Source organism: Ambystoma mexicanum, chromosome 12 (assembly GCF_040938575.1).
Source record: "Ambystoma mexicanum isolate Mex_15411 chromosome 12, UKY_AmexF1_1, whole genome shotgun sequence".
In the NCBI taxonomy this organism is placed as follows: domain Eukaryota; kingdom Metazoa; phylum Chordata; class Amphibia; order Caudata; family Ambystomatidae; genus Ambystoma; species Ambystoma mexicanum.
In genome coordinates, this window is record NC_090936.1 from 897130130 (window position 1) to 897154768 (window position 24639).

The 24639-nt window shown below is 45.2% G+C and overlaps 1 protein-coding gene across 3 annotated transcripts in view; it reads left to right on the forward strand.

Annotated features, from left to right (window-relative positions):
- TBC1D15 (TBC1 domain family member 15) overlaps positions 1-24639 on the forward strand; it is a 1818951-nt gene that overhangs the window by 1336463 nt on the left and 457849 nt on the right. The window lies entirely within an intron of this gene.

Below are 24639 nucleotides of genomic sequence, written 5' to 3' on the forward strand. Positions count from 1 at the left end.
ATCTGTGGGGAACACAGGTGCAGTTTTTCCATAGCCCGGCATGCCTGTTGCCCTATTTTCCATCCCAAGTCCAACATTCTTGTCCCTCTGGGATTTAGGCAACCATATCCATTCTTTCAGGAAAAATGGGACACATTCAACTCTCAACAACCCGGACTCTGACGTGGGGTCTTCCGATAACCACCTTGCCACATATTGTAGCTTGCTGGCCAGGTAATACATCTCGAAGTTGGGCAATTTAATGCCCCCTTGGTCATACGTATTTTGCAATTTCCACAACGCTATTCTATTCCTATTGTTGTGCCATATGAACCCCCTGCATATACCCTGAATTTTAGCAAAGAATAGCCTGGGAATCCAAATGGTATATTCGCAAAGTAGTGTAGCAGCCTAGGTAGCACCACCATCTTTAGCTGTGCAGCTCTCCCCATCATGGTCCAGGGGAGCTTAGCTCAAAACCTCATGCTGTTTTCAATAGTGGCCACCGCCTTCTCTGTATTTTGTTTATGTTTGCCCTCTACACTATGTTGGACATCGATCCCCAGATATCTAAAGGTCTTAGTCTCCCATTGTATTTGTAATACTTGCAATTCCTCCCATGGTACCCCTTTATATCTACTCAGGGGAAATATGCATGATTTTGTGGGGTTCACTGTGATACCAGACAGCAATGCATATCGCCCCATTACTTCTAGAATGTGTTGTAGGTTCTCTTCGGGGTATCTCAAGTACAGCAGCATGTCATCCGCCTACATTGATATCAAGTGTTGCCCTCCCTTTTGCTCGGATCCCAACCTCCCCGTAATGTTGCCTCAAGTATATTGCTAAGGGCTCTAACACTAAAATGAACAGCATCGGGGACCATGGACACCCTTGTCTGGTGCCCCTGCTGAGTTGCTATCGGTCTGAGATGATCACTCCCTTCCGCACCCCAGCCAGTGGTTTACTATACAACAGTTGGACCCATCTCAAGTATATGGGTCCCATCCCATATTCTTTTAGGGCTGCCATTAGCCAAGTCCATTTAACAGAGTCAAAGGATTTGACCGCATCTAGCGAAATTATAGCGACCTCCTGGAGTTCCTTTTCAGTTCTAATACGTGGTGGAGCCTTTTAAGATTGTCTGTTATGTTCCTGCCCGGCACATACCCCGTTTGGTCAGGGTGTATGAGTTTTTTGATAACCGGTCTCCGCCTATTTGCCAGCACTGCCGCAAGTATTTTGCTATCTTGGTTCAGCATGGATAGCGGTCTATATGATCCGCAGTCCATGCTTGGTTTGTTAGGCTTCAGAAGTGGAATGATAATTGCTTCCCTCAGAGACTCTGGCAGTGTCCCCCTTTCCAGTGCCTTGTTAAGCATTGCTAGTAGCGGAGGGAGCAACTCGGCTTTGTACGTTTTGTAAAATTTGCTTGGTAGTCAATCAGCCCCTGGAGCCTTACTAGTGGGTAGAAGCTTCATCACTGCTTCCAGTTGCTGTAATGTGATGGGGACCTCCAAGTTCTCCCTCTCTTCTACCTCTAGTTTGGGAAGGCAGATGTCTTGTAATGTTTCTACCACATCAATCTACTCTCCATCTTTGACATCTGCATACAATCGCTGGTAGAACTCTAAGAAGCAATTATTCACCCCTTCTTGGGTATCTAACAATTGTCTGCCCCCCCCCCTTACAGCTCTGATTACTTGTCTGGGTGACTCATTCTTATACAACCAGGCCAGCAACCTGCCCGGTTTGTCTTCCTCCGCATGCTGTCTTTCAACGTACCTTTTGTAATTCAGGTTGCATAATCTCTCCCAATGCTCCCCGCACTCCTGCTGCAGTTGTCGTATGGTTACAGCCTCCTCTGGGGAGTGCCCTTCCTTGCGCATCACTATCTCTAGTTTCTCTTCCGCCACGTGTAACGTCTGTGTTATTCCGCCCTGTAGACCTTTAGATTTGGATATTGCAGCCCCCTCACCACCACCTTAAATGCCTCCCATAATGTTCCCACCGAATCTACTTTCCTGGTGTTATTTTTGAAGTATTTTATTATTTCTTTTTTCAAATCCTCTCTAAAGCCTGTATCTTTCAAGGCTTCGGCTCTAAGTCTCCACGTCGTGATCCGTGCTCTGAGTGGCAAGTACTGCCATATCGCAAACAATGGCGAGTTGTCTGATACAACTTTCGCTTTATATTCTGACTTCACTAGTTCCCCGACCAGCTCAGGTGTCGCAAATATGTAGTCTAACCGAGTGTGCAGGTTTTGTGGGGCCGAATAGTGAGAATATTGTCTGTCCCTTGGGTGGTGCGTGCTCCATACATCTACCAGATGAAAGTCACTCTGAAGAGTCTTCAGGACTCTAGCTGCTGGGGTGGGCTGCGTCAACTTCTTATCTGATCTGCAAACCCTGGTATCCAGTGTGCAATTAAAATTCCCTCCCCATATGACTGCCCCCCCTATATATGGGCTTACCTTGCAGTACATTGTTCTGAAGTAACTGGTAGTGTCTTGGTTCAGGGCATACGTGTTAATAATGTTCAGTTCTCTGTTTTCCACTAGCACTTTTCTTAGCACCGTCCTCCCATCAGGCTCTATGGTGGTCTGTAACAGCTTAAAGGGAACATGCAGTGCTATCCACATGATTACTCCCCTGGCATACGCCGAATACGTCGCTCCTATATTGGTCCCTCTCATTTTTTCCCCACCACTTCCTGCTTTTCTTTTGTCAAGTGAGTTTCCTGCATTTGAGCTATGTCGATCCTCTTCCTCTTCAAATACATCATGACCGTGTTCCTCTTCAAATAACAATTAAGCCCCCTGACATTCCAGATCGCTATCTTGAGGTCGCCCATCTCATCTATATCCCAGCCCGCCCCTGTGCTCTTTCGTCTTCCATTCCATGCACAGTAATGTATAGGTATATGCTCGCACCCCCGTTTCTCTTAACACCCCTTCAAACTCCTCAAATCCCACCCACCCCCCGCCCTCCTCTTCCCCTGAAACTCCCCACCAAACCACCAACAATGCCAGATACAGTAACATCTATTTAAGGCCCACCTCACGTAGTCTCTTCTTGATCGCCACATAATTCAGGCGTTGTTTTTGCACCGGGAAGGTATAGTCCGGGTATGCGGTGATGGATGCCGACGCCCTGCTTATCGTTCCTCCTTTACAGAAATGCTCCAGGACCTTCTCCCTGTCCTTATAGTTCAGAATCTTGGCGATGATTGGCCTTGAGGTGGCTCCTGGGTGTGGTTTCCCGATCTGGGCTCTATGCACTCTCTCCACCGCAAAACCTTGGTTGAGTGTCCCACCTGTTATCTCTTGTAACAGCATATTTTCGAAGTAGTTCATCAGGTCTGATCCTTCCTCCCCTTCCGGAAGCCCCACGATGCATACGTTGTTTCTTCGTGCACGCCCTTCAGCCTCCTCAGCTCTGTTCTCTAAATTGCGCACTCGTTTCAGCAGTGTATGGATCTCTTTTGTATTAGTAGCGCAAGAGCTTGTGTTGGCTCCCACCTCTTTCTCTAGGCTTCCTGTGCGCTCAGCTAGTGCACGGACATCTTGTCTCAATAGATTAACATCCACGCTTACCGTGGCAATTTGGAATTCGAGCAAGGTACTCAATTCCGAGATGGCCGTGTCAGTTTTATGACCCCAGTATACTTTTAGTTCAGCGATGGCATCCAGTATCTGTTGGTCATTGCGACCTATTACACTTGCATCATGTACGCTCTGACCTTTCGTTCTGGCACCTTCCAATTTTGGTGGCGATTTGGTGAAGTCCTCCATGGATGGCTGTTTCCCCCTACCTTTGGGAAGCTTGGATGCCATTTTGGTGTGCACGGGGCAGTCCTGCCTGGCACCACTGTACAGTGACAGCGTTTTGTGTTGGGGATCAGTCGCTGAGATACAAGGAGCCTTCGTGTGCTGGTCATCCAGTAAAACGCAGTGGCCCTATAAATGAGGCCATGGGGTCTCAGATACGCCAGAGTGCACCAGGTTAAGTTAGCATTGTTCATTCCGCTGTAGCTACACTATGGGCGCCATCATGGTGTCAAATGTCATTGCAACACAGGTGCTCCTTCTCATGTCTACCACGTTTTAGTTGGCTGTGTGGTATATGACTATACATAACACAAAGGACTGTTTAGGGATTGCCAACTGTGAGTTGCCCAATACAGTAGTCACACTTGAGAAAACACACAGCTTGTTTGGTGGGGTAGGTTGGAAGGAGCCAGCGTCTCTGGCTAGGCTTTCAAACTTGTGTGGATGCACTGTGTCATGCTAAAAAGGCACATGTTAGTCCACCTAGGGATGAACATGTGTCTGCTGCTGTTCAGATGAAAAAACGTTAGTCTTTAATGGGTTTTCTCTGTTAAGCAGGTGCATGTTTTTATAAAAACAAGGAAGACAACGTTCTTCGGTGGGTTCCTCTCTTGAGGTTTCTTTATAATACTGGACCCCTGGTTTATTTATATAAGGGATCCCTAACAGGAACAGGCTGACGCTGTGCAGGTTGTGTTAGGCACTAGATCAGGTTGTTCTTAAGCCGAAGATGTGTGGTATATGAGTCACCAGTAATTGCCACTGTGTTTATACATTTGCCTTCTCATTCACTTGGATCTCTCGAGTTCCAGGGTATTGTTACCCTTATGTGTCTTGCAGAGGGTTCCTCAGCAGGTCTTTGGCACTAATCAGGGGTGGGGCTATCATGGTGCCAGCCGCACTATTCAGCACTGCTTTGTGATGTATTCATTGATCCCTTGCAGTGCTCTGTGCCCACTCTCCTTGGGGGTTTCGAGACATGCACATCTGTTATTCCAGCCCCAATGCATCATCCGTCGGGCTCACTGACCTCCTTCCATGAGTCACAGTGTTCTCCTCACTCCCGTAGGCAGCCTCCTTGTGTGCGTTGCCTTACTTGTAGTTGTGCCGTACTTCAGAGGAGCAGTCTTTGGTATTTCGCACCGTCATGTGCGGCCAACTTACGCAGGGCTCCTTCGGTCCTGCCTGCACTCCCCTGTGGGCGTGTGTCTCGTTCCGGGATCGTATGAGTACTCGAACAGGGCTGCGTAGGCCGAACCTTGGCAGTATCCAGTCCGCCTGGGGTCCGCTGTGTGGATACTGCGGTCCGCTTCCCCCATCAGGTTCCGAACGCCTTCACTGCATTGCTTCCAGCTCCGGGGCTTGTCAGTCCATTACCACGATACTTATTCGCCACAATGTATCGTTCAGTTCCTTCGCTCCTCTTCTCAGCTGCTCTCTCTCAGCAGACCGCCTCTCCATGTATCATTGTTCCCAGTGTAATATCACTTAGTCCCCAACCCTTTTGCTCTGTATTCCACAAAAGGCGGCGCGCCCCTCCGAACCGTCACTGCCACAATGTTGCATCATCTTCTTTGTTCTAACTGGGCGCTATTTTGTGTTTAATGTCCAGTGAATCTCGCCAACTTCTATGCCCCAGAATTCGTTCGCCTTTGATTTTTCTGTGTCAGAGTATTCACCTCTGCATTCTGCCTGCATTCATGCAGCAGTGGCTTCAGAGACGCTTCTTCACAGCTGGCCTAGAGCACCCATTTGGTTCAGAATCGTTGTCGGATCGGCAGGAGCTCCTCGAGATCACGTCTCAGTCAATGGCTGTGTAGCCACGCCCCCCACGTTTTATTGAGTTTAGAGGGTAAGGCCCAGTTTAGGATTCTTGGACACAGGATGGAGGACGCTCTTTTGTTTAACATCTTGACACAGACATTCCTTAGTTTTGTTGAGGCAGGGAAACCCCTTTTTAGGTTTAGGGATAGATAATCCCCCAACCCTTCTCATTATTTGTCTATTTGTATTTATTTGTATTTATTAAATTTATATCTAAATCTATAACAATCATTCAACATGCCTCTGTGTCTGGGTCTTACACTTGATCACTTACATCTTCTGCCAGAGCTGGGGTTGCTGCTTGATGCACCAGCCTCCACTGTGGTGCCTGCTACACATGCCCCTGCCCTACAACCTCATCATACGCTGCTGCACCACACACCATCATGGTACACACGTGACCCTTGGTATCTGACTTCTGGTTCCTCCCAGACTGACTGTTCTACCAGAGCGATGGAAGCCACTCAAGACGTCAGCCTCCATTGTGGCTCCTGCCACACCTAGCCCTCCTCTGCACCCTCATCAGACATTGCTGCAGCTCGCACCATCATGGCACACACATAACTAGGTCACACGCTCTTCCTTGCCCATCTTCTCCACCTGTAGGGCTTTCTCACTCTGACCGTCCATATCAATGAGTGGATTTTCTAAGACCTATTGATTTACTCCAAATTTGCCCCCATTGGCGCCTGATATATCCTGCATGATTTCCTCCTAATACAACTTTTCTTCTTTGCATTCAGCTCGCCCTTGTAATGAAACTTTCTACTGCTCCTTCTGATTATTTCCTACGTTCCTTACCAGTCAGTCAACATACGTCAGAAAATAAAATATTACTTGGACATGTATATCAGCAATGGTAATATCCTTACCATCTCTCTCCTGTCTTTTATACCTTTTTATCACAAGGACTCTCGTCATTCCTGTACACCCTTCCTCTAGACCATGCTACCACTCATCTTGTTACCGTAATCTGTCTAATCTTACTTACCCTCCTCTTTCCCGTTCTCCTTTATTCATTGTCTTGATTGGCCTCGCTCTGTCTGCAATAAATCCTACCATGTTCTTGGTCTAGTCCATAGATTTCACTTTCATTTCCTCTGTTCTACAGAAACCTGGATAACCTCTTTTAATATGATCACTCTTGCCTGGTTCTCCTCCTATTACAGGAGCTTTGCTCATACTCCTCACCTTGCGCGAAAGATGGTGGCATCAGTGTCCTATTTCACTCTTAATGGATTCTTGCTACATCATCTGCTAATCACCTAGTATTCTCCTCTTTTGAATATCATCTCTCTACTTTGTCTAGGTCTTTTCCTTTCCTGTCTCATTCTCTACAGACCCGCTGGTCCTCTCCCAACTTTGCTTGACAACCTTGAACCCCTCCTCTCTTTTCTGCTTCTCTTCCTTCCTCTGTGATGATTTCAATTTTCAGCTTACCTCTACTCCTTCCTCTCCCTTTCCATCTCTTATTGACTGTCTTCATTTAATTTACCTTTCCTGTCCTCCTTTCTCAGGTTCCTCTCTTAATAAGATGTGTTCATTCTTATCTGACACTTCTGTTTTGGCTCACCCTATCTACTCATTTGATCATTTCCTCCTTTCCTTTCATCCTTCTCTCCTTCCTACCCAGTTACCCTCCCTCCCCACTGTCATTCCTGTGGCACAACCTATGTTAATTTAATACTTTGTCCTTCTCTCGTTGGCTACCATGTATCACTACTTTTGAACTTGCAGCTTCCTTTTTTTCTAGTCTAACATCCTATCTATTCTTGATTCCCAATGTCCTTCTCGTTCTTTCTCCCCCTCTCATAAACCGCTTGTAACGCTGGTTAACTTCTCTTGGGTCCCTCAGATCTTCCCTCCACAAGGCTGAACACCATTGGAAAAAATCCCAATCCACTAATGACTTGGAGCTTGCTCTGCTCTTCAGCTGAGGAAGGATAGCTCAGGGGCAGCGCAACACAGGTTGGAATCCCGATCCCACACTTAGAAACCGCTCTCTGGTATTAAGCGTGTTATAAAAGAACAATTATAATATAATTATAATAATTCCCTATATCACTCCCTTTTACTCAATAATAAAAACACTATTTCCCAGCTCTCACTCTATCCCTTTCTCATCATCCTTGTCACCTGTTCCAGCTTCTTAAAAACACTCTTTCAGCACATCCCTGGGATATTTCCCTCTCTTCTCCATTCTCTTCTACCGAGTTGCTGATTAGTTCACTAACAAAGTCTCCTTATTGTGCTTGTCATTCCCTTCCCATCCATCGCCTGCCACCTCAGCTCCTCTTCTTCCTCACCACCCACATTCTCCCCGAGAACTTTCCTCTTTTTCCCTCTTAATGATTGCGATACTGCCCACTTCTTTACCCATGTTGATTTTTCTACTTTTCTTGATCCCATGCCTTCCCTATCTTGCGTGTCTCTTTAATCCCTTTCTCCTTTTCCTTCTTTTAAATATGCTATTATCATTCCCATGTTGAAAAAACCCTCTTGATCCTTCACTCCCCTAAAAGCTCTGCCTTATTGCCCTTCTCCCATGTCTGTCTAAACTCTTCGAATAATTGTGTGTGCTGCTTTATCCTCTTTTCTCCTGCTGCGCTCACTCCTTCTCCCTCTTCAATCTGGATTTTTACCAGCACACTCTACAGAAACTGCCCTACTGTAAGTTTCCAACTTCTCTGTGCCCTTTGTAGAAAGCTCTCCTCTATACTTATTCTACCTGATTTATCTGCTCCTTTTGATACTGTCAACCATCCTATTATTCTGTAGTTTCTCTCCTCCTTCAGTTTTTCCAGTACTGTTTTCAAATGTTTTCATTCTTAGCTCTCGTCTCATGGGCCGGCCATCTCTTCCCCCGCCAATTACTTTATGTGGTTCTCATAGGCTCTGTCCTCGGTCCCTTACTGTTTTTGTACCATCCCTCTTTCTGCACTGATCAAATCATTTAATCTTTCATGTCATTTCTATGCAGATGATTCACATATTTTCTTCTCTTACTGATTCTCTTCACTCTTTGATCCTGACTCTCTGCCATCTGATCCTCAATGCCCTCTCACTGTCTTCAGTGAACCCAGATACTGAAATCTGTTTCCCTCCTTCTCCGTCCTCTTCCCCCTCACTGGTCTTCTCTTTCCTCCTGACATTCTTTCTTTCTCGTTCTTTGTTCACAACCTCTGTCTTATTGTCGATTCTTCCGTCTCCTATTCACATCAGTAAGAGTGCTTGCTACTGCCGTTTCCACCTCTGTAATCTTCGTTGCGCTCGTCCTTTTCTCTCATTTCATACTATGTGATGATTCGCAAGGTATCATCATTTCTCCCCAGATGGGAACCCTTTCCCATGAGGCTAGGGAGGTGCAGCTGCTACCCAATAGTCCCCCAACCAGTGGTATAATGCTGGAGGACCTTATGGTGGGGGGGATCCCTCTCTGCGGATAAGGATGATCACCTAGGGTATAGCCTGTTGCTTAACGTCACACCCCAACCTTCCCTACCCCCCGTCAAACAACTTTCTTGAGAGTAGACCTATGTATTTTTGTAGCGTAGGAGAAAATTGCCCCTTGTTTGAGCTTTATTACCACTGGTGTCACTCCATGCAACAACCCTACACCATGGGGGTCTGTTGTCCACAAATTGTTTGGCACCAGTCGCATGTCATCGTCAAAAAAGGACGGTGGCATTCCCACCACTGCCATCAACTGGACGGGAATTTGTCAAGTCTGAATCAAAATGTCATAGGGCATTGCTATTTACATTATTATCTCGCCATCATTTTCCGCATCAGAAAAGAGATCCTCATCAGATAAGTCCCGTAGGGCAATATTAGCGTTGATGCACAGTACAGTGCGCCATTCACACCCATCTTTGTCCATCCCAATCACTGCAATCCTTTTTGCTGACACCTGGACAGCATGCAGTTCGACCCTGGTGCTATGTCTGGGCGCTCTATTGGGCGGAAGATGAATTCTGCGGGTATTTTCCACTCCAACATTTTTAGCTCGGGGACTACTTGGGCCAGCGTTTTTAAGCCTTTGATGAACATTCTCTCGTCCACTGGCATGCCACGTATTTCCAGTGCCGTTGTCCGAGCCTGCCCTACCAGCATTACACGTAATGGGCATATTCCTGGTGTCGAGCACACTATCCCTCTTTCTGTAAATGATATTGTCATGTTAAGCTTGCTAAGAAGGTCCCTTCCGAGCAGGTTTATTGGCGATTGTTCATAATACAGTAAGGGTGTCTTTACCGTCTTACCCCCAACTGTCACATCCAAATCTTCTGTGTAAGGAACTTCAATTACAGCCCCAGAGAACCCCTGCATCTCTAACTTCCGGTTAGATAACGGAAACCGGCCCTCCCGAATACATGATTTCTCCGCTCCCGAATCCACCATGAATATGAACTGCTTGTCTCCTATCTGTGCCCCTACCAATGGTTCCTCCGCTGCATCGTAGGTTGTAGATAGAACAGGACACGCAAGTGTTCTCTGTGGGCTGTCCTATGCTGGTTGTCTCATTGTCCCCCCCTGGTTGAACACACTTCCTGAAACTACTGACACCCCACTATAGGGGGCTGGTGCTGGGGCTCCATTTGCATTCGTTGCAAAAGGGTTGCCTGGGGTGTAGTGCATAGTGTCATTGTTTTGTGGGTGATTTTGTGTTCTGTAGTGATGCACTTGCCTTTGCTCTGGGTACCCCTGCTCTTGTACCCTCCGTTGTTGCCCCATTGGGAGACCATATGAGCTTCCCGGGTGAGGGTTGCCATAGTGTTCTATCTCTGGAAATCCGTTGTTAGTTCTACTTCTGCACTCTCTGGAAAAGTGCCCCCACCTCCCGCAGTTCCAACAGCTTCCCTGCACACCTCTGGGACCTTGCCATCCATTTCCTCCCATTCCCCTGCACCCTTGTCCACCCCCTCTTCGACCCCTGTACCCACCTCGTCCCCCTCGAGGGGCCCACTCTTGCCACTGCGGACCTCCACTCTGCTCCTGCTTGTTCCACTGTCGTTGCCCTACGCCTGCCCAATTTGTTGCCATCCTCCCCTGTATTGCTACCAGCCCCTCCTCCTCCTCTTCTCCCTCCCTGTTGTGTGGGAGCACGGCTACTGCTGCAGCAACCTTCACCAGCTTTGTTTGTACTCATTTTGCCTCGTCTGCCAATCTTTTCTGCGCTATCTCCTTTCCCCTCTCTTTTATTCGTTTACAGTGGTGGACTATTATGCTCTGTATTTCGGGCCATCCTTTTGCTTCAATACCTGCGATTTTGTCAAGTGCTTTTTGTACTTCTTTAGGGAGCCCCCTCTTTATTATGAAGTAGAATAATGATGTTGATTGATATCAGGGCGTGCCCGTTTCTGCTCTCCACATCTCCTGGACCCGAAAAATGTAATCCATAGCATCTTCCCCATCATTCATTGTACATTGCATTACTGACTGCAAATCTGGGGTGTCTGGGAACGTCTCTCTTAAGGCGTCCCACACCCTGGCACGTACTGTGTCGAAAGAGGCGCCATCATGGCGATCGCAGTCTAAAGTTACTCCCGGGAAGCCAGCCTTTACCCATACTCTGTCAGCTTGATCCCCGACTGCTGATGCTAGCAAACTCTTCACATCACCTATTGCTAGAGGCACCCCGGCTGTGTTTTTCTCGAATGCATATATCCACTTGCTTGCCCCTCCTGATAGCGGGGGCAATAACTTTAACAAATTGTCCTTATCCATCTGAGCCCAAGGTATGTAATTTGGCCTCCCTCCTCCCCTGTGTATTAGTGGGAGTTGTAACCTCCACTTTGTTGTCTTATCTGCACTCACCTTCATTCCGTTTTTTCCCAGTGGTGCCATTTTCCCAAACCTATTTCTTAGTCGTCCTGCCCACTCTTCTTCCATGGTTCTCCCTGAACATGCGCCATCCAACCCCTCACTTCCTCCTCCCATTGCCATGCTTAGTCTTTCACTTTCCTCTAAGTCTTCTCCTATATCACACAATAGCTCCTCTCTACCTCCTTTAGTCCTTGTCTCATCGTCAGTGCGCTCCTCCCTCCCCTCTAGTTCAATTATTCGGGCCGGTTCTTCTTGTATCCTAAACAATATTTCCCCCTTCTTCCACCCCTCCTCAATGGTTTTATTCTCACTCTGCGCTCTTGATGTGGGCTCTGACCTAGCAGCATTAATCGCAGTCTGTTCACATATACTTTTTATCCTCGAGAGCTCATCTTTTGCTACAGAGAGCCTGGACTCTAGGTCTTCTGTTAGTTTCTCTATGTTCACTATTGGTGTACTTACCTGGTCTCGCTCTCTATGACTCTCATACGGTGGGGGTGCTGTTGGCCCTTGAGTCGTAGTGACTGTTGTTGGGGGTACATATGTTGGGTCACTGTATCCTTCTGCGGGCACTGGCTTATTTAGTATTGGGTACAACCTAGTTATCTCTACCGGTGGCTCCCCTTCCGGCAACACCATGTCATCTTTTGGTATCAGTAATGGATTGTCAGTGGTAAATGGCAGATCAGTACCTAATTCCCTTTTCTTAGGCGGGGGTACTTCTTCAAACAATCTCCATAGGTCTAATATTTCTCTCCTATTATGTAGCTGCTTCCCCTTGTATTTGAAACAAATGCATGTAGCTACCATATCTAGGACACTCTTGTCAAATGATCCCCCTTCGGGTCATATTTGGGGTAATCCTTCCCCCTTCAGCTCTGTGATCCACTGATGGTGATATTTCTTAATGTGTTCAGCGTACCCAGGTAGATTCTTACAAATATGTGATAATGGTGTTTCTGCCCCCATAGTTCGTGGTTGCTCGATACTGATGTATATTTATATATATCTTTATATAGATGTATCACCAGATGTATCTAAGTATTTGTGTATTACTGCGCGTGGGGACCTGCGTGTGTTTCCGCCACCTGTACAATATAAGAATGGCCGCGCACAGCCTCTATTCTGTATACTTTAGGGGGCACATACAAAAGCAAACCACCCTTCATACACCATCAATATCTTCAGCAACTTTACCCAAAGAATCAAAAAGAATCAATCACTTTACCGCATTGCGCTCTTCCTTGTAAAATTTCTTCTGGTCACACTTACCATAACCACACCATAATTATGCACTTATGACCACCTTTACACATTCATCGTGACAAATATGTTCTGGCACATACGATGCTTACACACCCATAGGCAACACTCTATTCATAGCTCAATTTGCAATCCCTTTCCTCCCTTGCTAGCTGTCCCTTTCCATCTTAATCTGATATGAATATGTCTTGTAGTTTTGATATAAACTCGTCTTTCTACTTAGATTATCTTCTTTTTTTTTTTGTACTAACCCTGTTTTTTTTTTTTTCCCCATAAACCTAGAGAGAAGAATAGAAAGAATAGCAGTCACTAATGTATTCACCGTGTCTTCCTTTACCAGACACCTTTATCTCATTTTCCACTTCTTCATATATTCCCAGTACTAGTCAAGATAGCACTATGCGGCGCCGCCTTCTACCCCCTCGCGGAGCTAGGTTCCCGTCTCTTTATCTCTTTTCACCTCTTGATCCTAATGGCCATATGCAAAGAAAAAGTAAAGAAAGTCTAGAGAGGTTCTTAGTAGTCCCCAAGTGTCCCCTTTCAACCAGCCTCGTTCCCTGTCCTATTTTTCCTCCCCTACTCCCTTTATGGTCGCTCGCACTTAATACTCACGTGCCCGTCTTGAACCGAGAGTCTCCGAAACTGGGTCCGTCCAGGCAGTGTTGCCGTACGCTCAACGGTCAGCCCCGGCTCCGGCGAGCGGTACTCAAAGGGGATTTTTTAACCGGGATCCCGTACCCTCTCTCTGTTGAGTGCGCACTTCTGAGCGTACCGGTCGCTGTTGGCAGGCAGCCTTCCGGAGCCGTCGCACCGTGCGTATCCCTTTTCGACCGGAGATTTTCGTGCCAAAGGGGACGGTAGATATATATATATATTAAGAGAAAATAATCATCACGCTGTCGGGGTCACCACTGAAGGCGAGCGTCCCCCAGATAGCACGATCCTCCCATCTATGAGAGACAATAATGGACTCTCCGAAGATGGGAATAAGGCTAAGACAAAGTGCGGGTGAGCTTAAATGGGAGTTTATCAATCAGAATAGGGCATGTAAAGGACTCGGCAAACTCCGAGAGCGCTCTGTCTGACAATAGCAAAGACAGGCGTATATATTTACAAAAAGCGTCATAAGAACCTACATGCTATAGGGGGCACAAGTTCGTGGGGATTGGGTGGCGACGACTAACTATAGGTGCTGCTGAGATGTGGTTTGTCGTGGTCGGTGGACGTCACTGGTCACCCTTGTGGGATGGGCTGTGCCGGGCAGGTCAGCTGGGCTCATCCGGACGGTGTTGTAGTACCAGCCGTGACCAGTGTCAGTGATGAACGTCTTCCCTGGCTTTCTGCCCTACGGCCACGCACACCGCAGTCATTCAACATTGCAATAGTATCTTCCCCGATAAATCTTCCAATAGGTTATTCTACAGGTTAATGCAACACAGGAGGAATGCACCTAGAGTGGGGTCTTTTGGTGATACATCAATACATGGTTATCATCGTCTTGTTGACCGGGTATCATAGGTCGCGAGGTTGGGTCTCAGGGCACGGGACGGGCTGTCCGAGTTATCATGTCTCGTTAGAAGTCATTATGAATGTGTTGCTGTAGTGTTGCTATAATATTGGGTGTCCTAATTTTACAGGGGCCATTAACCTAAGGTGAGCCGGTGGGTCGTGGAGCCTAAGAAAGGGCGCCTTCGGATCTGTGTTTAAGGCCAGGGTTTACTGCTGGGTTGTAAATAATTCAGGTGGCAGGCCGTGGCCTTGCGTGCTGCGGGGGAATGTGAATGTTTGAAGCGGCTCCAGCCGAATTGGGGGAGGTGGAGCAGAGCAGCACAGGCCTCTGCTTTTTCATCTGGCAGGCTTCAATGGGGAGGAAGGGGGAATGGCCTTGCATATGCTCACAAAGGTATTTTCCTCGTGTGTTGCAGATTTAAGTGGAAGAGGCATAAACATTCACATAATATACAAAACTCATTGAGTCTTTTCAAAGCTTATGTTTTTGACATTGTTAGTGCCTTTTACATGGCCATTTCAAATGTGTTACCTATATGCTAAGTATTTAACAACCACAACATTTTGTTACCTTTCTATACATGTGCGGTAAGCAAGGTAGTAGTAAGGTTGGTGGAGCACGCAGGAGCAACCCGCTAATAAGACTGATGGCAGTGACACATGGAGAGCTTGGACATACATATTGTGCATTTTTGTGCACCACTTGCATGAGCTCCCAATAGGGCTGTATTTGTCTTCCTTTGCACTCTAGCAGCATTAGTTCAGTTATGGCATGGGACCTTGGGGTGCAGTCTTCTCGGCGAAACATATAACATGAAAACCCCGGGACACTTTTACCAATTGCGCATAGCTACGGGGATGTGGGTACTTCACCCCGAATGTCATATAAGCACACATTCTGCCATCTTCATGGAGGTTACAGGTTTTTAGTCAGAAAGGTCATGGAGAGAAAAGTTTCATCACAGGTAGTTTGCTCATTAGTATTTGGGGGCTCTGCTTTTGTCAGGGGACCATTTTACAGTTCTTTTCCACCCCGGCCCTGCTGGCCGGGTCATACTGGGAACAGCGATACACTGCGGAAGGTGAAATGTTACAGTGTTGGCTTCTAACACTAGCTCATGTCCGTCTGTTCGTGGGAACGGGCTCTCAGCGGATCTGCCAGGGAGCTGTGACCACAGGGACAAGTGAGACTCTCCAGGGGTGGGGTCCGCGCTGTGGTGCACAGGGCTCAAACCATTTTGATTTCACAAAATGGTTTCCAGGGCCTAGCTAAATACAGCATGTTTGGTCAATGTCTTCAGCCAGTGGTCCACCCACCACCTGGGCCCTGGTGGCAGGGGGAACCCCCGACGAGCCATGGACTTCACAAGGGGGAGGGCTTGCAGGGGAAGGGGGTCTCTTGGACCAATCCTCCCATACAATAGTCACCCAAATAATATCGCCACAACATTTTCCCGGCGATGACTTGGACAATCACGACATAGCATATACTAACTATGCTGATGATACCCAAGTCGTCCTCCCCCTTTCCGGATCCTACGAACTCGATGCAGCTGCCCTCAGTCAAACATATGCCCTCATCCAGGCCTGGATGGCGGCCAATGGATTGTGCCTCAACGGGTACAAAACTGAAATCCTTCTGGTTGGCCCAAAAGAAATTCTCAATAAACTTGACAGCCGTTACAGTTCCTTCACTATTGAGGATACCACCATCACTGCTGCTGCAGCAGTCAAAACCTTGGGCGTTTTCCTAGACTCCACCCGCTCAATTCCATGGCAAATCGGTGCCATCTCATCATCAGCAACTCTCACCACCAAAATCATAAATGCAGTCAAACCATACCTCTCTGCCAAAAACTGCCTTACCATAGCCAGAGCCACCATCAGGGCGAAGCTGGACTACTGTAATGTTCTCTTCCTAGGCACCTCAGCAAATAACCTTAACAAACTACAAATCACCCAAAATAATGCCCTTAGAGCGGCGCTAAGTATTCCTAAAAGGGAACACATCTCTCAGGCTAGATGTGAGGCACACTGGCTCCCAGTCAAGCAGTGTATTCTCTTTAAAACCCTCTCCATCAAACTGGATCAGGGGAGGCCAAGAGACATTGGGCCAACTTTTCATGGAAGGTCACCCCCGAACATTTGAACAATGCAAAGAGACTTTTCGGCTGAAGGAAGCAGACAGATTCACTTATATTTAGCTTTGACACTGGTGCTCCCACCCGCAAACCCGGCAAGCAGCAACGCGCACGCCCTCTCCACTTGAACTAACTTTGCAAGATCTCCCGTTTTGAGGAAGGATCTCGGCCTTGTACAGACGCTTTATTGGAGACTTCCTTATCTCCAAGACCCGAGCTATGGCCCAGTGGGAGGCAGACCTACGGCATGCGCTAACTGACCAAAACTGGGTGGACATCTGGTTGCGAACTCACTCAGCGTCCTCTTGCATCACAAACCGAGAATGCGCATACAAACTTTTACTGCGCTGGTACTACCCCCCCTAAGGTTCCATTATATAAACCAGGCTTTGATCCCCGCCTTTTGGAGACTATGTGGGCAGCCAGGCTCCTTCTACCACATGTGGTGGTCGTGCCCGAAGGTTCAACTTTTTTGGTCACATTATGTAATCATATTCGCAGACATCACCCAGATGGTAATCCCACTTGAACCGGAACCTATCCTTCTGGGGGCCGCGGTCCCGGGGTCTTAACCAAGATCAGGAAGAAAAGCTAAACTCCTGACTCAATGCCTGATGGCAGCGTGGATTGTGATGGCCCGTACATGGAAGTCCACTGAAGGTCCGATGGTGGCGCTGTGGTGGGGGATGATGTGGGACATGCTGATTGCGGAAAAGATAACGGCGGCCAGAGTTGGGACTTTGAATCGCTTCCACAACACTTGGGCCCCATTTCTAGACTATAACCGAAAGTTCCCAGCCCTAACCTACCTACCCCGGCACGCCGCGAGAATCCTGGAGGGGATAGAGACTATTCGAGGAGAGGAAGAAACATAGGGTATCCAGGAACCCAGGTTGGGGTGGGGACGTCGGAGGGGCGGGGGGGCGGATGTGTGGCAGGACGGGGAGGTTGGGAAGTTGACTGCCATGCGATAACTTATCTTGTAATGTATTCACTCTGCTCTGTTGCAAAAATAAACAGTTAAACAAAAAAAAAACCTATCCATCACTCACAGGTGCCTATCAAGCACAGCTCCCCTGTATCTAAAAATCCACTGTGCCACCTCCAACAGACCCAAGCGGGCGTCAGCTTTCCTTTTCTTGCTCCAACGAATTTGAACGCCTTAACCATCTGCTTCAGGAATGAGACTTCCCTCATAGCTTTCCGTAAAGATCTTGTGTAAAAATCTGTAAATGTTGCATCTTGTATATGGCACTATTACTGCCTCGCATCATTTCACTGCTCTGAATGCCTGTAAAGTATGTAATTTTTTGCCATTGTAACTAAGTAAGCTCTACTGCAACAGCGTCGCGATGCCCCAGGGCCGCTTGTGGGCTTTATAAATTTAAATAAATAAATTACTCTTCACCCCAACTTGCAGGCATCCTTCAACTGGGTTCACTTTTGCCAAATACACAGTTCACTTAACTTTATCAAAATGCGGGATTCTCTCACATTCGCTTTCCCTTCAGCATTGCTCCGTCGGGTTCACATAGCCATCTTTAACATGAGTCTCTAATACAGTTCATGATTTGCTTCATCTCATCCGAAATAGTGGTTTCCTTCTCCTACCTTTCATTCGGCATCCCTCAGTCGGGTTCACATTTATCTTATTTTTTTAAAATTTTTATTTATTGTACACATTTAGTTTATACAAACCTTTGTTACAAAAAGAACCCAAAATCCTATGAATTTTTTTTTTATCACTGTTATTCAATTCATCTCAACTATATTTGATCGTTAAGTTACCCTTTATCTATACCTTTGGTGAAATCCGCAGCTATTTGTATCTGAACATCATATTAAACAGCTGTCCAGATAATCCACAGTTGCACATATCAATGGAACCTTGTGCCCACTCAATATAGTTAGCCACCGCTCTTCCATGTTATGATTTAACGTAGCATACTTTTGCAAATATTTTGTTCTTTGGTCTCTCAACACAATGCATTAAATGATCACGTCTTGTTTACAATGTCTGCATTTATCTTCTTTAGTCTCTTTATCGTGTTTTAAAAAAAGCATTTCTTTGTTTTTCAATGCATTTAGTCTCAATTTCATAAATTTGTCACAGTGGTATCTTGAAGGAAATTGTTTCAAGTATCCTGGTAGTTTTCTTAAGCCATTTGCCGTGACACCTAGATCTAGTGATGTAGATAACTTTAGATAGTTCTCGGTGTTCAGTATCCAGTTCCATTGTTTCAGTTTTTTCTTAGCCAGTTGTGGAGTCAGGAGTAGTGTCTCCATCTTTATATCTGCATTATTGATAATGGTCTTTAAAACTTGTGTCCAATATTTTAGTAGTCCATAATGTAGAAAATCGGGCCAAGGTGCTAGAATCTCATAGGCTGGGGGTAAACAACTCAAATTCATTTTCCTCAAAACTGAAATTGATCTCCACAGGACCGTCCCGTATAGTGGTTCCAAAGCCAATTCATTCCTGATCGCGATCATTGAGATATTTGTTGGCAACCCCAGAACTCGTCGCCAAAACATCCCTTGTTATTGCAGGAATGACCTTCTGCAAATAGAAGGTCCAAACTGGAATAATTGTGAATTTACCCTATTCGGCATGAAGTTTATCCCCTTGCAAAGAAAAGGTGGTCATTCGTCAAATTAGATCTTTTACCCAACTCCATTCACGAATTGAGGTATTGAAGAGGACTCCTAGGTAGCGCATTTGAGATTTAATTTCAATAACTTCATCGGCTACATTCCATTTGAAGTTTCAATTTCTTTTTCCTGTTTTGGAGCCAAAAGTTAGAATTTCTATTTTTCCAACATTAATTGCTAACTGGTTCATATGTAGATAATGTTGTAGGGTTGTTAGTAGTCTCTGTAGACTAATCGGGGTGGCATCCATTAATACCAGGTTGTCTGCGTAAACTGCCCAGCTTATCAAATGGCCATTTAGTTTGGGAGGGAAACAGTTGACCATATTTAAGGCCTCAGGAATGTCAGCTATAAAGAGTTTTAACAACAGGACAGCCAACGGGCAGCCCTGTTTCACACCCTTGCTTGTTGCAGTGCTTTCAGACAGATCACCGTTTTTGTTTAGTCTAACACATATACTTGTGTTTTGGTGTAAGGCCATGATTGGCTCCAGTATATTCTTTGGAAAAGACCATTTCTATAATTTACTCCACAATAACGCCCGAAATACTATCGAAGGCTTGCCGCATATCTATAAAAGCGAGAAACAGTTTTGTCTTTCTTCTCATTGTCTCTAGTTTTCGTATGTTCAGCAGTGTTAAGTTTAGCTCTGTGCCCACATCTTTGGTGAAACCGGTTTGTCGACAGTCTAGAATTTTTGTTTCCGCAGCCCACTTTGTCCGTTTTTTCTGTAAAAAAGTGGCACAGATTTTTCCAAGTGTGTCGAGAAGGGCAATTAGGCGATAATTCGATGGAACATCCCGATTGCCCTTCTTAAAAATTTGGCACAATCACTGCTTTGGCCCATGATTGTAGGAGCAATTCAGATCTTGCAATATTTGTAAACAATACTTCAATAAAATTTGCGCAATGTTCTTTATGGTGTTTCAGCATCACATTTGTGAGACCGTCTGGACCTGGTTCTCGGGAATTTTTCAGCTTTGATATTGCTTGCCTATGTATTCAATTGTCTCACAAGTGTCCGAGGGTTCTTGATTTTTTGATTCTTCTGGCAGATGGACTAATAATGTGTTTACAAATACCTCTTTGAAGTGTTTTATCAAGTCTGCTTCGGTAACACCATTTATTGACGTTGCCTCTTGATTCAGCGAGCCGCTATTCAAAATGGACCATTTTTGTCTCGTGCATTTTTATATAATATAGAATTAATTCAGCAAGTTCTTGGTCGCGTCAGAGTTTGAACGATTTCAGCCAATTTCAATATCTTTGTTTTCATTTTTTAATCGCAAGTTCTCCTGCGATTCCTAGTTTTTTCCTTAGGATTTTGATATATCTACATAGGCTTTTTTTGTGTTATTGACTGCCGCACTCCAAACATATTTGTTATTTTGTGACATGCAGTTTGCTCGACTTGACTTTATTGTAAGTTGTAGCAATAGCGGTACGTAATTTATTTGGTCATCTGTCGATGTTAGTGATGACAGGAATTTTCTTGTTAAGTCATCAATTTGTGAGGGATAAACTCTCAGCCTGTTGCCTCTACTATTTGTTGAGAGCATGTCCTTCATGTTGTCTTGACTGGGTTGTTTACAGTCCATTTGCCACGTTAATTTCAGTGCCTCATGGTCACTTCTTAGAATTGGAATTGTGATCATTTCGTCTATGCTGTACCACAGGTTAACAGAAATCCAAATGTAATCTAGGATTTTGTGGCAGCCGTCTCGATGCCACGTATCATTCGGGGGAATATCTCCTGTGATATTTACATTTACCATCTCGCAATTGCGAGATTCAAGGTCTTCTTTCCAACGAGCACCTCTGCTCGTGCCTCTATTATGTATCATCCTCCCCATTGCATCTTGTTCCGAAGTTTCCAGGGCCCAGGGAAAATTCAAATCACTGCACACCATTATTGTTAAGCTTGCACAAGAGAGGTAGCATCTTGTCGATCAAGGTTGTTATTGAATTCAGATATGTCTCGGTTTCAATCTTTGCCGGATTCCAGTATGTATTAATGAGCAGCATTCGTTTTTTTTTTGGCTCATCGTATGATTCAATTTGCTCCAGAACTGTTCCTGTACAAAGATATTTAGATTTTTGACAAGTTTCATCTCCCATCCAATGCCAATTTTTATCATTGTAATTAATCCCGAGTAAGGCCGACCCAATTTATTTTTTTGAGTGGATTTAGTAGAACTCGATAAACATCTCTAGTTGGGACTTCTCGCAGCCACGTTTCTTGTAAACAAATGCCGAAGTTGTCATCTAGCGCAATAGGCATCTCATTGAACAGATGTTTGATTTCCTGGAACAAAAGAGGATTCCAAGTGCATTGCTTTTTATGTATAGGACGTGCTAGCTAGTGTGTTTTAGCTTTATTTATTGTTGTACTCCTTGATTTCCATCTGTTGGCCTTATCCTGCTTAGACATTGAATTAGCATCCGGTTTGCTTTCAAGCATCCTACTTAGGGTACTACGTCTTTGTTCGTTAGAGGTTTCATCAGCAGATCTTGTGCTCTCATTTTGTTGTGGTAGTCCTTGCCTCTCTTGTTCTGCTGCAATTTCGAAGCCAAAAAAAAGTAGTTAATCTTTTACTGATAGAATAGTTTTCCTGGCAGCATGGGATCTAATATGCAACTGAACTTTGTCTTAGCAATCCTCAGTGATATATTCGACAATTCCTATATCTTTTGAGGAGATTGTCCAGAGTGCTGGAATGCTGTGGAATAGACACATTATATTACCTCGGATTAGGTTTACCGCCTTTTCATCTGCCAAGTTTTTTTCCAATTTTAATTTCCACGTTCTTACTTGTGTCTCAATATTGTTGCATGGGAGCATTTTTGTTCTCCAGCAGCTTTTGTTTTTCTGCTTGTGCTCTTGTTAATTTTGGGTTTAGCTTGTTTTCCCCCCTTAGCTGACTTTTTCTTGTATTTCTTGCAGCAGCTGTATCTTTCCCGTAGGTTACTGAAGAGATCGGCTGCTGAAGTGCCGGTTTTTGCACTTTTATTGATAATTGTTTGGCGGCAGATTCAGAATTAAGTACTTTGATCGATTCGACTACACCTGTGGCGGAGTTCACGTGAGCCACATTTTAATTCCCAGGGAGGACAATAGAGCAATCCTGGTCCTCGTCCAACTCGACTGAATAAGTTGAAAAGTTGCATAGGTTGATTGATGAAGTTTGTGATGAGATGGAATCTTCTTTCAACTCCTTACGAGGATGCTTATTTGGATTTATTTGTTTACGTTCCGTATTCAGTTTTTGTCCGTTGATCTCACCATCAGTTTCGGTAATTGTTACGAGTCTATCCTTTGTCCCACCTTTGAGAACAAGCTCGTTCTGCTTGATGTCGGAAGATTTTGTATAAATGTTTTTGTTTTTTTCTGTTTCTTTTCACCACATAATGTCAGATCGAGGTTAGTTTTTGTTTTCTTCGATTGTTGTCTAAAGTTTTTGATATTTAGTTTGCTACCCACAGTTTTTGCCGCAACGGTAAATATCCCAAAGGTCGAGACTTTGGGACAGTGAGGCAGATTTTTCTGCTCTGTTAGGTGTGTTTATCTTAAGTTGTTGTGGAAAAGCGTTATCCTCCTTCTCAAAAGCTCTTGGCTTGTGAGTCGCTTGTTCTCCTTATGTCTTGTGATGTAGTCTGTTGTTGCCCATCTCTAGTGGAGTGGATTTGCTCTGCACTTGTTTATTTGGCGCATCACTCAGCCTCGGTTTAACAACAGCAGGCTCCTTTTGTAGCTGTTAGTTTAGATCTACTCTAGAAGTCTGAGAGGTAGTCCTGCTTGCCTCTTGTGGATCAAGCGGCGCATGTTAAACTTCATTATGGTATTTTGTGGCTTCTGGGCTGCACTTATTTTTCAGTTGGCATTTACAGGTCACATTTTTCAGCTTTTAGTTTGTATTTTGCCTAGAACTCTTTATATAATACAGCAGTGCTTCTGTGATGTTTGTTTTATAATGTTCTTTCATGGCAAGGTCACTCAAGCCATTCTGCCAGGTTGCGGATTTTTCAGCTTCTCTGTCCATCCGTAATAGCAGTTCCTCATTTAAACTTTCCATTTTTGTTATTTTTGTATTGAAGTTGTTTAGTGTTGCTCCTTGGTCTGCTATTATTTCATGGAGGGTCTCATACAGCTTCACAAATGGAATCAACGCTAGCGAGGTCGCTGCGAGGACATTGCGAGGACATTGTTATGAATTTGGACTTATGCTGCCGTAGAAAGACTCGATTTAGATGGGCAGTCTTTCGTTGCGTCTTGAGTAATTTCTTTCGATGCTTTACTTGTCTCCTCGAGATCAGTTTTTCCAATCATTGAGCTATCTATATTCAGAATCGTTTTTACGCTTATGTTATGCCATTCGATGTTACAGTTAAATTCAGACTTTTAACTGTTGGAATAATTTGCTTCTGACGAGCTTGAGGTGTGCTCGTCCGCATTTTTTGTCTACTTTGAAATGTACTGGAAGATCTTTCTAGTGTGTGTACAGTGGGGACCTCATGGTCGTGCTTGTTTCCAATTTGCAGTTCATGATTTCCGATATTTCCAGTGAGTTTGTTCTTGATCAGCTGAAAATCAGCTTTTAGGCGCTCTGTCAGTCGCGCCTCACGTTCAGTCAAGTTAATTGCATGTGAATATTCCTGAGTTCTCATTTGCTGTGGGCTTTCATCCGCATCTATAAATGTTTTAGATGTCTTCTGAGATGTCATTTGAATCGCACTTGGATCTTCACCTTTATTTTGGTTACCTCCCTCGATTTCATGCCTTTTTTCCAATTCTTTGCGTGTAATCAACTCTTCACAGCTTTTGTTGCTTGACCGTTTTTGTTTTCTTTCATCTTTTCGACTTTTTGAGCCTTCAGACTTGAGCAAGGTCAGTTTTTCAGTGTATTCCATATTTCTTATGGAGCATCGCACAGCTCCCTCCCGCTTACTTTTCGGCAATAGATGCTGTTCACTTATATCAGCTGTGTTTTCCGAAAATATGGTGGGAAACTTAAGTTTGATATTATTGATGTCAAGAGCCAGGTCGGTTAATGTTATTTCCATTAGTTCTAGGTCAGTCACATCAAACGGCGATTGAAACAATGCTGTATTTATTTCGATATTTTCAGTGTTCGTGTTTCCCTTAGTCATGTTTTCCTTGATGTTCCCAGTCATTGAATCGGACTCTATCATTTCAATTGGGACGGGGAGTAACGAACATGAACACAACAAAGGATGATCATCGGCTGGTTGTGAATTTACTGTCATCATTGAGTGTGTAGCTGGCATTTTGTTCTTTGTGAGTGTTGCCAAACTTGGGATTTGTGGTGCCTCCGCTGCAGGTAGCAACACTGGAGCCCAGTCATAACCAACCAGTACATCATTCAAGGGGCTTACTTCAGCAGTTGGAGTTGCTGCTTTTGCAGTTTCGTTCAGCTGAAGATTAAGCAGTGTTTTTTCCTGCGTCCTCAGGCCAGGTCTGGAAACATCCGCCATCTTAGGGGGCTGCCTTTCGCTGCCTGCTGCGGACTGATGCAGACTGAGAAACTCTGCTTGGAATTCCGCACAGTGCTCTGCGCACGCAGGCAGTTCTTAAGGTGGAGCCTGGTGAAAGTCTCA